The sequence below is a fragment of the Tauraco erythrolophus genome, chromosome 18 (genome assembly GCF_009769465.1).
Source record: "Tauraco erythrolophus isolate bTauEry1 chromosome 18, bTauEry1.pri, whole genome shotgun sequence".
NCBI classification, from domain to species: Eukaryota; Metazoa; Chordata; class Aves; order Musophagiformes; family Musophagidae; genus Tauraco; species Tauraco erythrolophus.
In genome coordinates this window covers 11,078,591-11,092,279 of record NC_141482.1, presented here as the reverse complement: position 1 = coordinate 11,092,279, position 13,689 = coordinate 11,078,591, and the positions used below count along the sequence as shown (strand labels likewise).

Here is a 13,689-nt window from a genome sequence, read left to right as displayed (position 1 = left end):
GGGCTGAACCCACCAATGCAGGCAGCTGGGAACTGGGATACCTGGCTTATCTGCATCAGGGCATTCCATGCTGCCTTACTGGGACTTTGAAAGTGTGAAGAAGAATGGGCCATTCATAGATGCGAGGCATAAGGAGCCCTTCTTGGCTTTCTTTTTTGAGCTGTAAAGATGCATGTGATGTCTGTAGGACCTTACACCTTGGAATATTCATCAGTGGTCTTCTGCTGTTCTCAGCAATCATTTGGGGGAGAGGGAGAAAAGGGGCTCTATTCATTCTGAAAAACTAAATAATCCCTGCAATATAGCCCCAAATGTTCTCTGTCTCTTTAAAATAAAGGTGCATGTAGGACAATTATCACTTTCAGGTGTGGGAAGGACCAGGCCAATCCCTTATCCCCTGTCCTGTCAGTGATTCCCAGCTCTACTTGTTGGATCACTGACTAAAAGAGGCACAGAGGACCTGTGGCACAGAGCCTGTGCCAAGGGCTGGAGCACCCTGGCAGGGCAGCTCACATAGTAAATGGAAGATGTCAGGCTCCCAAGGTTGCAAACTGGTAGCTTTAAAACAGCAACTAAAATAAAATTACTGAAAGCCCCCAAACCACGAAATCTTCATGGCAGGAGGAGCGAGCTCATGGGAGGAAGGATGGATGGCTGGGCGGATGGATGGATGGATGAATGGACGATTGAACACCAGTGCTCAGCCAGTTCATGACTGCAAACATTTAATGTAAAGCTCAAGCCCAGCATCCTACAGGTTGGTTATTTTTCTGCTGGTCTCCTTAGAACAGAAGAGTGTCTCTCAACCTGCCATCTCCTCTCACTGTGGAGATCCAGGCTGTGCTGAAGGTGTCGTTTTTCTCTTTTGTGTTTGCACATCAAGGCACAGTCTCTCCTTTGGTCGCTGAGCAGTAGATATAAGCCCTTTATTGTGCCAGCTCTTAATGTCAGGATGTTTTTTACCCAGTATCTCAGTTCCTTGATGTACCTATTAACCCAGTCTAAGAAATGACACAGTTGCAATATGTTGCCTTTGGAGTAGATACTCTACCTCTTCTGCTCCTTTCAGCCTTTTCTTCTTTTTTTTTCCCACTTTCTATTAGAAAAATGAACTGTTCTCTCTTCAGTTACTCATCTTTTTTTCCCCCAATTCTTTTTTCTTGGTTTACCTTCAGCATGTGTCCCCACATTGCTTTCTGCTGATTAACACCCTTGGTATGCTCACCGTCGCACCGGGTCAAACCCCCACATTACACGATGGAGTCGTTAGCAGCTCTGCCTTCCTCTCTTTTTCAGCGCTGTTCCACGGAAAAAAGAAAGAGCCCATTTATAAAACAGGTTTAGGCAGTAATTTTGAGGCGAAACAAGTTTCCAGTGAAAGGCTTTGTTTTTCAACTGTAAAATATTTTGTGAGAGCGTTCCAGCTCTGCTGGATCCTCGGGGATCGTGGCCAGCGAGTGAGATGGGCAGCAGCACTTTCTTTTCGGAGGGGCCGTGGCGAGACAGGGCACCATGCTTCTCCAGGCAAAAGACTTCCCTGCTTGGCAGCAAACACACTGTGTGCAAGTACTAAAAGAGGAGGGAAAAGTGGTTACGAGGTCATCTTTGACACTGTCTTTTTTTCCCTATTGTCAGAGTTGTTCATGTTATTCTGAAGAGAAATACACATCGGTGATACCACACCCTTACCTTGTGCATCAGTCAGTGTACAAAGTGTTCTTCTTCTTCCAGATTGGTTCAAAACTATTTTTCTTGTACTTTTTGTCTTCACTGGAGAGTAGTTTATTTAAGTACCAAATTTTCCTATGCGCTTGCACGTGATTCTGGCATATGTTTCAATCGATTAACTGAGAGTAAAAAAAAGAAAATTACAGCAGAGCCTTTTTTAAAGGAAGAAGTAATTAATGACTTCAGATTAATTGAAAATGTTTGCTCTGAAAGTAGCAATTGAGCTCCATTCTGATTAACTGCTTTCTCACAGACTTTGTAACCTTGCAGAATGTGCTGTTCAGCAGGCAGTGAGGGGGAAAAAGACCATCTAACATCTCTCTGCAGAACCTTTATAAAAGAAGCCTGTCATTTTTCCATTCTAAAATGTTCTGTGGTGCTATAATCACATTATAAAAAGAAGTTCCTTGGGATTCTTTAATTTAAAAAGAAAATCATAGTTCCTCAAGAGCTGAGGACTCTAAGGGGGAACAGGCCAATATTAGAAATTTGATTTTGAGTGAATTAGTTGCTATTTTATTTTAACCAAACGACTTAAGATAGCTGTCAAAGAAACATGTTTCCCATGATTTCTTTTTCCAGTTTAGTGAAAAATTTCCATCTTCTCATCCTGAACATAGAATAGTCAGAATTGAGAGCATTGAATGAAAGACAATCTTTTATTAAATATTTCTTTAGAAGATCTGGACTTAGTCAGACCCTGTTACATTGTTGGCCTTTGTTAAGCTAACGTTCTTTCAAAGAATAGGACTTATTTTTTAATCACTTCAAAAGATTAAAACTGGTTTGTATTAGCGTATATTTACCTTCCTTTTCATTTGTATTGCCTTAAGCACTCTTGGGAGAATTCATTCCTAATCCTTTCTCTCCCACACATTTGCTCTTATGGTATCTCTTGGGTCAATCTACAGTGTTTAGCAAGAGTGAGCTTAAAGGCTCTTGCCTGTGAAGCTGGTGAATCGTGTATGGATGTCAGACCCTGCTCTTGGGCACAGATCTGTTTTTGGCATGTTGAAGGTCTGCCTATGAGATGAGTGGGTTGGCCAACTCTGCACCATGCCATTCTCCACAGCTTGTCACTGGTTTCCAGTCTGAATTCAGGCTGCCTGCACTCGCTTTGTACTTTGGCAGTGCTGTCTTTTGGCTGAGCTCTCACAGATAAATCAGCTGAGCTCCTCAGCAAAAGGTCTATAACTACGTCAGCTGAAAGAGCAGGTGGGATTTATGTGTATGGGCACGTGGGGCTTGGCCAGGGAGCCTTGTCCTTGCACCCAGAGTGGTCCATTCGCACCTCTTCTGCACTGAACTTCTCAACTTCCTCTCCCTACATTGCTTCTATTAAAACAATTCTTCTAGGCTAGTAGGGGAAGGAGACTTGTCATCAAAACCAAATGTTTCAATTCCTGTCACTTTAAAAAAAAAAAATACTTTGCAGGAGATTCTTAATGGCTTTTGATTTTCCCTTTTACCGCTATTTGGAGGAGAAGACAGTTCAAAATACGAAGAGTCCACCTTCCAGTAATGTCTATTCAGAACTTTTAACTTTTGAATTAATTCTGATATGTTTTTGTGTCATAATAGAAGTCACCATATCTAGATGAGGAAACTGAGGTATGTTTTATTTGTAGCTGCTGAACAATTTTTGTCAGAGCCAGGGTTAGATTTCAGGAATGCCTTAGTGTTAATTCCCTCTTCCAATCACCAGACACTCTCCTCAGATACAGATAGCAAAGGCAGAGTTTAAAATGCTGTTTATCTTTACAGGAGTCTTGTGCATTAACCTGCAGGTGCCTTTGTGCTTTCATTCAATGTGCACATATTCGTGCTGGAGTTTGAAGACATATGTTAAAGATTGCTGCTGTGCATAAAAATATTGCTGTGAAATTGAGCATTGTATTTGTAATTCCTCAGGCAAACTTGTTACATTTAGTATGAAATTTGTTTTGGTAACTAACATGTTGGATGTTCAGATAGATGCAATGTACGGTAATAAATCATAATTTCAGCATTCATGGCTCAGTGATTTCGGGAAGTCACTAGAACATAAATATTAGTTTAAGGAAAAGCAAACAAACAACTTCTACTTTTTTTTTTTTGTCTTTTCACAGAGCTGCCATAAGGAAGCAAAGCATCATTATTGTTTCTTTCAGTTCTCAGCATAAAAGGAAGTAACACTTAATAAAAGCCATTGGCTGCAAGATTTCATAAGAGAGAGAAGCAGAGAGAAAGAACGAGAACTGTGCTGTGGAAAAGCAGGTGTGATTCATGAATAAACTATAGTTTGCAACCCTATGGGATACTGATGAAACAAATAGAATTTTCACAGACATGGATAATACAAGAACACAAGACACTTTTTCACAGGTAAAGGCAGAAACCGTTATGGCTTGCATGAAAGTGCTATTTGTGGTGCGTAACTGAAGAGATGGCATATCAGAAATTGAAAATGACTTTGTATCTTATTGGCAATGAATTTGCAGTAGGTTATTTAATGTAATTGATTATTACGTGATATGAGCTCAAACTGGTCTAATGTATCAGAAAGTGTTGGTAGACGTGTATGAAACAATATTATTTTTTGTGCTTTATTCTATGATCCTATAATTTATTCTTAAGAAAGTTGAAATGTGTGAGGTTTTCCTGATACAAAGAAAGGGACAAAGAGAGAAAATCAGTCTTTTATTGCCATGTTAGGAAGGATTTATTAATACTATATATTATCTGTGCTAAAAATTTCCATAAGGTAATTGGAGTGGGAAAAAAGTGGTTTGTATTATAGACAAATACAATCTTTTGATAACCATACTGGAATGTGAAGTGATTGATATGCCAGAATTAAATATACATCAGCTTGCAGCACTATTGAATTTGTCTGAGTGTGCCTGCCAGATATATAGTCATTGTAGCATTCTGCTTGTTTCATTACTTGCATGTTTGGGAGTCTGTTATCTGGAGAAGTGAGCAGCAGAAAACTCCCCTCTAACAAGGATAGCTGACAGCGTGTATTGGTGGAAATTCCCTGGTCTGCGACCTGGAGTAAAGAGCAATTAGGAGAAGGAATGATAGTGTTATGTGTAGGCTGAGAAGATGTGGTGGAGTGGTCTGAGTTAGTCCTGGGCAGCTACCGAGGTGGCTTGGCTAGCAATTACTGCGTGCTTCGAGCGAAACGTGAGAGCTGGGCAGAATCCAGCCCTGTTTGCATGATTCCCCTTTTTTCACTGAGAAATATGAGGTGTTCATTGAAAAGATTTTCTAGGCAGGGCTCTAGACAAACCCAGAGCAATTTCATGAACCAGGGTGAAACCTCCTTACTGCTGTTTGGTTTGTCAAAGAGGAAAAAGGGCGCAGGACAAACTGCTGCCTTTGGTTACCTCCATACGACATCAACCTCCTTGGCTTTGGAAGATTTTGTGGAGGGCGATCCAGGTGATCCAAAGATGGAGTCATTTATCTTGACAGATATTAATTGCTTCACCTGAAGTAATAGCACCTGATGTGTCATAAAATTGCAGGTCCCATCTGGCACTGTTCAGTATAATGACATGCTGAGGTGCTGGGATCTATTTGGAGAAGCTGTTGATCACAGTGGTGTTGAAAAGGCACAAATCCAGTCTGGAAGTGTTTTCCCTTTCCCTGCTGTCTACAGCTTGTGCGTTTATTGCTTGGCATTGATGCACAGGCCTGAGTTGCAGCTTATGAATCATTGCTCTTATTTCTTACTTCAGGTGCCACTGGGGAGATCAGGGGCTGCACAGATGTGAAAATAACCAAATGTTTGCTAGCAGAAAGGGCTTATACGAATGAGAATCAGAAAACAGGAAACTGTAACCAGATGGTGCCACTTTTCCCTTTCTTTCACTCCCCAAGGCTGACAATAAAATGTATGCACAAAGCTCAAGTTGTATGATCACCAAAATATTGCAAAGCTAAACTGCACCTGAGAAAAATGCGTGTCTTAAACTTTTTGTGAACTCTTTTAAAGCTTGACTGTATGTCTTCCTGAGGCTTTTCATCTAAGTCTTCTGAGAGCTGATAAGATCATGATGTGAGGTAGAACAGTTGTCAGACCTTTTGCTTTTCCACCCTCCTTTACTTTAATCAATGACTTTAAAGTACTTTGTCCCCATGGCTTTCCCATACAATTTTCACTAGACTTTTTCTTAAAGGCCACCTCTCTTAGGTGATTGATTTTATTTTTTTTTTCCCTTCCTCTTCCCTTCCCACCCTTCTTGCCACCCTCCTCCTCCTTGTCTTTTCCAAGGTAGTTTTAAGCAGATTTTTCACTGTATATTTACCAAGGGATCAATTTCATTTAAATAAGGCCAAATGATTCTGTATCTTCTGATATGTATATTCATGAACATGAGTATCAGGAGTGGCTCTTGTAGCCTCCGAGATAGGCTATTGTTGTTAGACTGTGAACCAGAAATCTGATGTTCTGCTGGTCTTCTGGGGCTTCTAATGAGTTGACTGTACATATCGGGTGGTCAGTACAGCACAGATGTGGATTCAGAACAAGCTCCCTTGTGGTTAACATCAAATGTCAACCAGAGCAGAGGATTTGTGAGATGGTTCAGCTTCCTTGGTTTGATTGGTGTTTTGAACCTAGATGTTTGTAGAACTGCTAAATGAGATGTACTCTGTAAGTGCATATTACTTTGAGACTGCACCTATACTTAAAGCCAGAATCACTTGTAGGCAGACTAAAGCATCAATATGGAAAGAGAGTCTGTGTGAGAATCAGAGCTCACCTTTCCTTGATCCACCTAAAAAACTCCTCAAAGCCTGAGAATGTATAAGACAAGATCAAAAGACACAGGGAGGCTGCACTGAACTTTCATATGTTTGCTACTTAGCAGGAAGTAGCTCATTAAACAAAGAGGGTAAGAAATACTCGTGGAACAGGCAATGAAGTACATCCTGAGGTATGTCTTCCCCATTGCCCATACAAAGGTGAAATCCTTCAGTTAAATATCCTGCTACTGAGCCATTTGGAGCTCCATCTGTCTTGCTTCATTCTTGATATTGTCCAAGTTCCTGAAAGTGGGAGCACAATGAATATTGCTGAGCCTCTGTTTGAAAGAAAAGTATTTCTTGAGTTTAAGAAAGGACTTAAAAGACCCGGCATAAACAGCTGTCCAACTAACCGATCCTGAGGAAGTTGACCTTGTTTGGAAAATGTAGTGTACTTTTGTAGCGAAATATAAAGAACATGGCAAAAAAAACATTTATACAGTCAAGGATTAAATTCTGCTAAATCTGTTAAAATTTAGGAGTACAGTGGCCAGGAGAATAGCCCCTTTTTACCTAAATATTTTGCTAGGATGATTCATTAACAAATCAGAATCCTGGGGAAAAAAAAGTTAGTTCAGAAACGATACATCATCAGATGGATGCACATTGGTGTTTTTCCTTAAGCTCTCAGACCTTGTTTTGATTAGAACATAATGAAGAGTTTGTTCATTAAATGTTCCAGTTAATTAACTTAAAATTCATGGAGACCCTGGATTCTCAGTTAAATATACATGAAATAAGTGTTGCATTTTCTATATTGCACTTCATACTTTTTGCTTAGCAGGTGTTAACTAATACGATTTAATAAACCTCAAGTATAATGAAATGAGTCTTGTTCAGCATTTAATAATTTTAGCAGCCCGTGTCTTGCTAGATATGTATCTTTCTTTTACAAGGCGTTAGTGCACAAGATGAGATTGGATGCCTGTGAACACAAAGATGCATGCTTTTCTCCAGAATAGATATCACTCAAATAGTCTGGTAATCTTTGTTTATTCAGAAGATTAATTGGACTATCATGTTAATAAGCAAATACGGTAATCCTAGATAGTTGTTATCACTGTGGATTATTTTATTTTTTTCAATCTTTCCCTGAAAACAATGCTTTGAAAAGTGGTGAAGTTGTCTGTTCTTCACACTTAGGCTTGGATTCAATTAAAATGCAAATCAATTGTGCAAAATATGGGTCAAATAAGCAGGAGGTTAGGTATAGCGCCAACCTAGTCAGACATATATCAAAGCTCCATCCAAGGCTTTTGCATCTCATGGTGTCCATAAAGCTTTTTGTTTAATTCTTCTTAAAGATGCTCAGTAAAGGGAGATTCCATAGTCTTCCCTAGACAGCTCAGTGACTAGTGTTACCCTTACTGTTTTCCAAACATCTAAGCTGAACCTTTTTTATTGTAATTTAAGTCGTATTTCTTCTTATCCTACCATACAGGGAGCAACCTGCTCCTTTCATTTTTGCAGCAGGTGTTTATGTGCTTGAAGACTGTGACTCCCTCAGCCTTCTCTAGGCTGTGAAATCTCAGCCCTTCTTCCCTTTCCCTGTACCTCGTGTTTTTTCCAAAGCTCTGATTATTCTCGTTGTCCTCATCTGGACTTCTCCAACATGTCCAACTCGTTCTTGGAGATGTGTAAAACTTCACAAGCTATTCCAGCAGAAGCCTTTATTGGTGCTGAGTACTGAAAAGATTACTTGTGTTTTGCAGACTATGCTGCTGTCTATAACCTCCCAGCAGGATATTTGCTTTTATTGCAACAGCATGAGGTTGTTAACGTGTGTCAGTTTGTAAGCTGCTATAACTTCTGGGTCTTTTTCTGAAGAAAATGTGTTCTTCAGCCAGTCCTTGTGAAGCTGGTAATTCTTGCTGAACTTTTTCAAGATTTTTTTTTTTCCCCACTTGTTGAATTGTATGTTACTGCTTCTCTTATTTGTCAAACTTGTTTTGCATTTGAATCCCCTTTGCAACCTGCTTGCAGTTCTTTCCATCTTTGTGTCAGTCTGCAAATTTAATAAACAAAATCTCCAGTCCATCCCCAGATCGTTAATGAAAACACTGAATAGTACAAAACGAAGTCTGTCTCCTGTGCAACGCTACTCAATTTATCCTTTGAGTTTTCACACTGAAAGTCCAGTAATTACTTTGCGAGTGTCATTTCCTGACAAGTTCCAAGCGCTGTTAGAGCAGGAGAGTCCTGCTGAGAACATGCTGGTCTGTTAAGTGGTGATCGAGGGAAACTCTAAAGTAATTGCTTCATGTGAGACCTATAAATCATCAGTTTTTCAGAGGGAACTTTAAGAAATGTTTAGGCATTGAGATTCCTCAATACAGTGATATTTTCAAAACTGGAAGTAGATAGCGTAGTTTGTACTGTGCACTGTACTAGATACACGTCACTAGGCATCAGTTAATATTTTAGGTTCCTAAATATTTTTGAGACTAACTTTCTGAGATTTTGTTGTTGTTGTTGTACTTAATCTCTATATATCTTTATACTAATAAAAACATAAATTATAATAAAATACCTTTGAGCTCCTTCAGCTCCTACTGAAAGCAGCAGAATTTCCAGGGTTTTCAAGGAAATCAAGCTACTGTTTGATGAATACCTTCTTCTTTGAATAAATGTTGACAGATATTATTCAGCCAGATGTAGATCTGAACAAATAATGCAAAACATTATTACAGATGGATAATGTATTTGATGAATAGCAGCTCTATTTGACAAATAATATTGGCCTATCTCTATGAATGGCTACAAAAGATGGTATTGCCACATAAAAATATCACATTAGTCATCAGTATTGGTATTTTATATAAATTGCAAGAGAAGGCTTTTCAGATACCCCCATCATGTAAGACAGTCCCATGTAAATATTTGGGAGCACTCAGCACACTTTGGACCAAGTTCAAATCTGATAAAAGTGAATACGTTAGGAGACAAAAATTGATAAAATCTGCTTGCAACTTTTAAGGCAACCCAGATTGTGTCTGCTTTCTTTAAAATCACTTAAATGACATGTTCAACATGCAAGTAGAGTGCAGTTTGACATAATATTGTGAGGAAGAAAAATATCAATAGTAAACTCAGTGCCTTTGATTTTTTTTTTTTTTTAAAGTAAAAGAAAAAGTAAAAAAGTGGTTTTTTTAAAAACACAGCTTGGAAAAGGAAGTTGCTACTTGAAATTTCATCACAGGTCAATCACTGCATTATATCCTGGCACTTATTTTTTTAAGCTTTTACACTATACTTGCTTTGCAGAAAGTGGTGTGCACTGTAGCTGGAAGGCACTGAGTCAACAGAAACCCCCAGAAGGCTTTACCTCAAAGTCCCTTTGTCCTGCTGTTCTGGATAGAAAGCAAAATCTTCTATTATTAAAAGCTGTATTTAAAAAACTGAACTCCAAAATGAACAAAAACATGACCCTACGCTGGATAAAAATGTCAAATGTGTTTTAAACCAGCATGTTTCTTTTTGTGTGGACAACACTAGTGTTCTGTTAGATTCATGCCCAGATATTCATGAGATCTGTGTAAAACAATATGTAGCCACTACTTGGCTCTTCCCTCTTGGATTGAGCTCCCTGTTCCTTGGAGCATTGATCCGAGCAGTGCTCAAAGGGAGATGATACTGTTTGGAGAGCAGAGGACAAGGAAGAAGCCCTCTGGGTCCAGCCTTCCCTTCGGGTCCCATGACAGCCAGAAGCTGGTTTATCTTGTACTCCTTGCAGCAAGCAGATGAGAACGTTTAACACTGTTAATGTTTAATAAGGACAAATGTAAGGAATGCTTAACGGTGAAAAGCTTGACTAGACTTGAATAAAAATTTCTACTCGTTTGTACAGGCAGCAGGATTTCTGCATGACTTGGTTTTGTTGTCACAGGAAATGATAGAGCTCAGTGCATATTAGCTATGATCTTCACCTAAGTAAACCTGAAATAATGTCTTACCCAATTGTGCCAGTATTTGTAATAATTGAGATCATATGTATAGCTGACTGACAGCCAGGTCTCTCGCTCTACGTCTCCATGGGTGTACGTGCACACATTCCAGGAGTCTTTTTGCATTAGATTGCTGTCATATTATGATGATTCAGGTAGGACGGTCCACAGAATAGTAATAAGCTGAGCAAAAGCCACGTAGCTCAAATTCCTCTGTAGGTAATGGAAAGAAAGTGCTGTGATGAATTGGCACCTGGAGAAGTCCAGGTATCTCCACTGACTGCATGGGAGTCACAGCAATCCTGTGGTTGGTTGGGGGCTGTGAGCTGGTGTGTATTAGAGGATGAGAGTCAGAAAGAAGAGACACAGGAATACATTTGCTTGTCTTATCCTTGAACAGTTGTGTATGCTTTCCATGCTTAATCAGTTGCAAATGACTCAGATGACATGGCTTTAACCCCTCTTTCTTGGTTGATGCTCAGAAGGTCTGGGGACCTTTCTGGAGACATTAGAGTAATGTCTCCACAGCATGGAGACTCCATGCAAAACTTTCCGTACCTCTTAGGGCCTCCTGTGAGACTGTGTTGGGTAGACAGAGAGTGGCAGGAAGCCCTGCAAAGGGTCATGTAGAGTACTGTGTTGGCAGCTGCCCAAGAATAAGCCAGAAATCTCATATCTTGCCACTAAACACAATTTATACCAATCTAGGCCAAAAATATAAAAGCCTCACCCTGCAGAGTAATGGATATATGAAGAATGCCTGGAGCCTCACATTCTTCCTTCAATTGTGAGCGTTGATTTTTCTTTCAAATCACTTACATGGCTACACTGAATTTTGGGTAGGTGTTGAAAATTTAATCTGTATTAAACAAGCTTCTTTAACCTGGCAGGTAAACGAAGGCATTATTAACACAATCTCATGTATTTCCTTAATGTGCATGCTTTATAATAGAAGCATTTAATTTTTTTTTAAGTTTTGGTATCCAACCTTCTATAAAAACATTCTGTTTGGTTGCACCAGTCACATTGTATTAGGCAACATAACACGATCTGACTTAGTGACATTTCAGTGGATAATATGACAAAAATTGTTTCTTTTTAAGAAAAAAGAATAACCAAAACAAACATAAGAATGAGCATTACAAAAATTGTGCTGAGAGAAAAGCCCCATAGATACAAAATGGTAAAGGTCAGGATCTGTTACTCAAGCCTTGTTTGCAAGTAAAAACACCATGCTAACGTGTGGCTGTCACAAACCTAAGCGAGCCAGACGGACTGCTGACAAATAATTTTGACAGTTCTCATAAGCTGAAAAGTGCCTTTTTTGCCTCTCTCATCTTTTGAAATGTTTCCGTCCCGCTTACAGATGTGCGGAGAGTTAACAGAGGCGCTGAAACAACAGGGTGCTGTTAAAAATAACCCGTACCGAGCGCCGCCGTGTGCGCGCTCTCTGGGGAAGGCACTAACTGACAGCAGCCGAACTTACTAACTAACCTTCCCGAATTTGTATATAAATATATAAAGTATATATACAATATACAGTGTATATATATAAGCAGAATGAAGGGCTGAATACTTCATCGAGCCAAAACTGCCTTCACTTCCGCAATTTTTTGATAAAAAGAAAAAAAAAAAAAAGAACTTTTAAAAATTTTCAGCAATGCAAAAGAGACACACAGTGAATTACAAGAAAGTTCTTGGTTTTGGTAGAGATATTATAGTGAGGTTTCGTGATCTTAGATAGAACATTTGACCAGAAGATAGACCTTAAAACACCCAGTGCTTGGGGCACTGCAGAGTACAGAGTCTGCTTGCACGAGAATTGAGATGGTAACACAAATCGCCTATATACTAGAAAAAACAAATCAAAGCCTCCTTTTTTTTCAAGTTAAACTCTTCTTTTCTTGGCCACTCTTAGGAAGCATCCCTGCAGATGTGCACGATATACTGTGTAGCTGGCGAACACCTTGAGATTCAAATGAGAACTGAGTTTGTTCATTGAATTGCTTGTGTACTGAAGCAAAGGAAATAAATACTTCTGTTGTTTATGTTAACCAGACTGTGCCTTTGACATAAGGCTATGATGTTATCTTTATGTCAGCCTGCTGCAAAATCTTTGAACTCTGCTCCATACAAAAGGGCCTAACAGTTGCAAAAATCTATCCAACTTCTTATCAAGAATAGCTATCCTGTATAAATAGGATCTTGCACTTTAAAGCTGGTAGAGCTTAGCCTTAAGGAAACTATATTTTTCAATTCAAATATATCCATATTCTTGTTTGCTTACACAGAGCCTGTTCTGTGGGGAATTATCTTGTTTAGATCTAATCGTATACAGTGTATGTGTGGTGTAAATATATGGCCATTTAAAATTCAAATACGGAATGTGGAGGTCATTGTAGGAACCTTCTGTGCCTCAGCAAGTGTGAATGAATTATCAGACTGCTTTCATTCTTTCCTCACTCTTCGGATTACTATTTGCAGCTGGGAGCTATGCTATAAGTCACTTTTATATTAGCATTGAAATTCCAAGCCTTTAAAAACAAAATATTTCTTCTTCTTTTGCTCCCAGTTCTGTTTGTAGGCTGTAAAACCATACAATCTGTCTGCTGATCAGAAACTAGTTGAGATGTTAGAAATTTGGTAAGCTAAAGTGCGTTTGGTGTAGTGTGACTCAGTGAAAGACTGAACTTGCAGATTTACTGATCCCTGACCTCTGTGGTGTGGCTGGTTATTTTTACGTTGCCCATCAGACTTGTGCCAGGTGACTGTGGTGCTTGGACGGGTGGAGAGGCTGCGTTGCTGGGGGTTTTAGCAGAGCAGCTGCTGCGTCTGTGGGGAGCTGTAGGCGTAGGAGAAGTAAGTGGTGGGTTGGGACAGGAAGGTGCTGGGGGTGGGAAAGCAGCTGCAGCCCTGCCGCCAGCTCTGCCTTCCTCAGACATCTGGAAGGCAGCTCGGTGGCTGCTGCTGGGGGTAGCAATCACGAGCCTCAGGAGGCAAAACTGGCAGCTCTTAGGAGCCCTGATTCCTGCCCACCCTTGCCCTCTCAGGCAGCAGACCTGGCTCTCTGGGAATGCCTGTCTTTAGCTCTTCACCTTCTTATTCCTGTGGCAGGAACAGCAAAACCCACTCCAGGTGTTGGTGCCTAATCCTTGGGGTAGCCAAATTCAGGTTTGCTTGCAATACCAAGATGCATCGAGCTGCCTTGCTCTGAACATGTTAG

At 39.9% G+C, this 13,689-nt stretch overlaps 1 non-coding gene across 1 annotated transcript in view; it reads left to right on the top strand.

The window, feature by feature from the left end:
* The first annotated feature begins 11,832 nt into the window (after positions 1–11,832).
* The window catches only part of LOC104381049 (uncharacterized), a 31,600-nt gene continuing 29,743 nt past the window's right edge, over positions 11,833–13,689 (top strand). The window contains exons 1-2 of the transcript XR_015222704.1: positions 11,833–11,888; positions 13,220–13,325. This is a non-coding gene — a transcript (uncharacterized LOC104381049). The remainder of the gene's footprint in view (positions 11,889–13,219; positions 13,326–13,689) is intronic.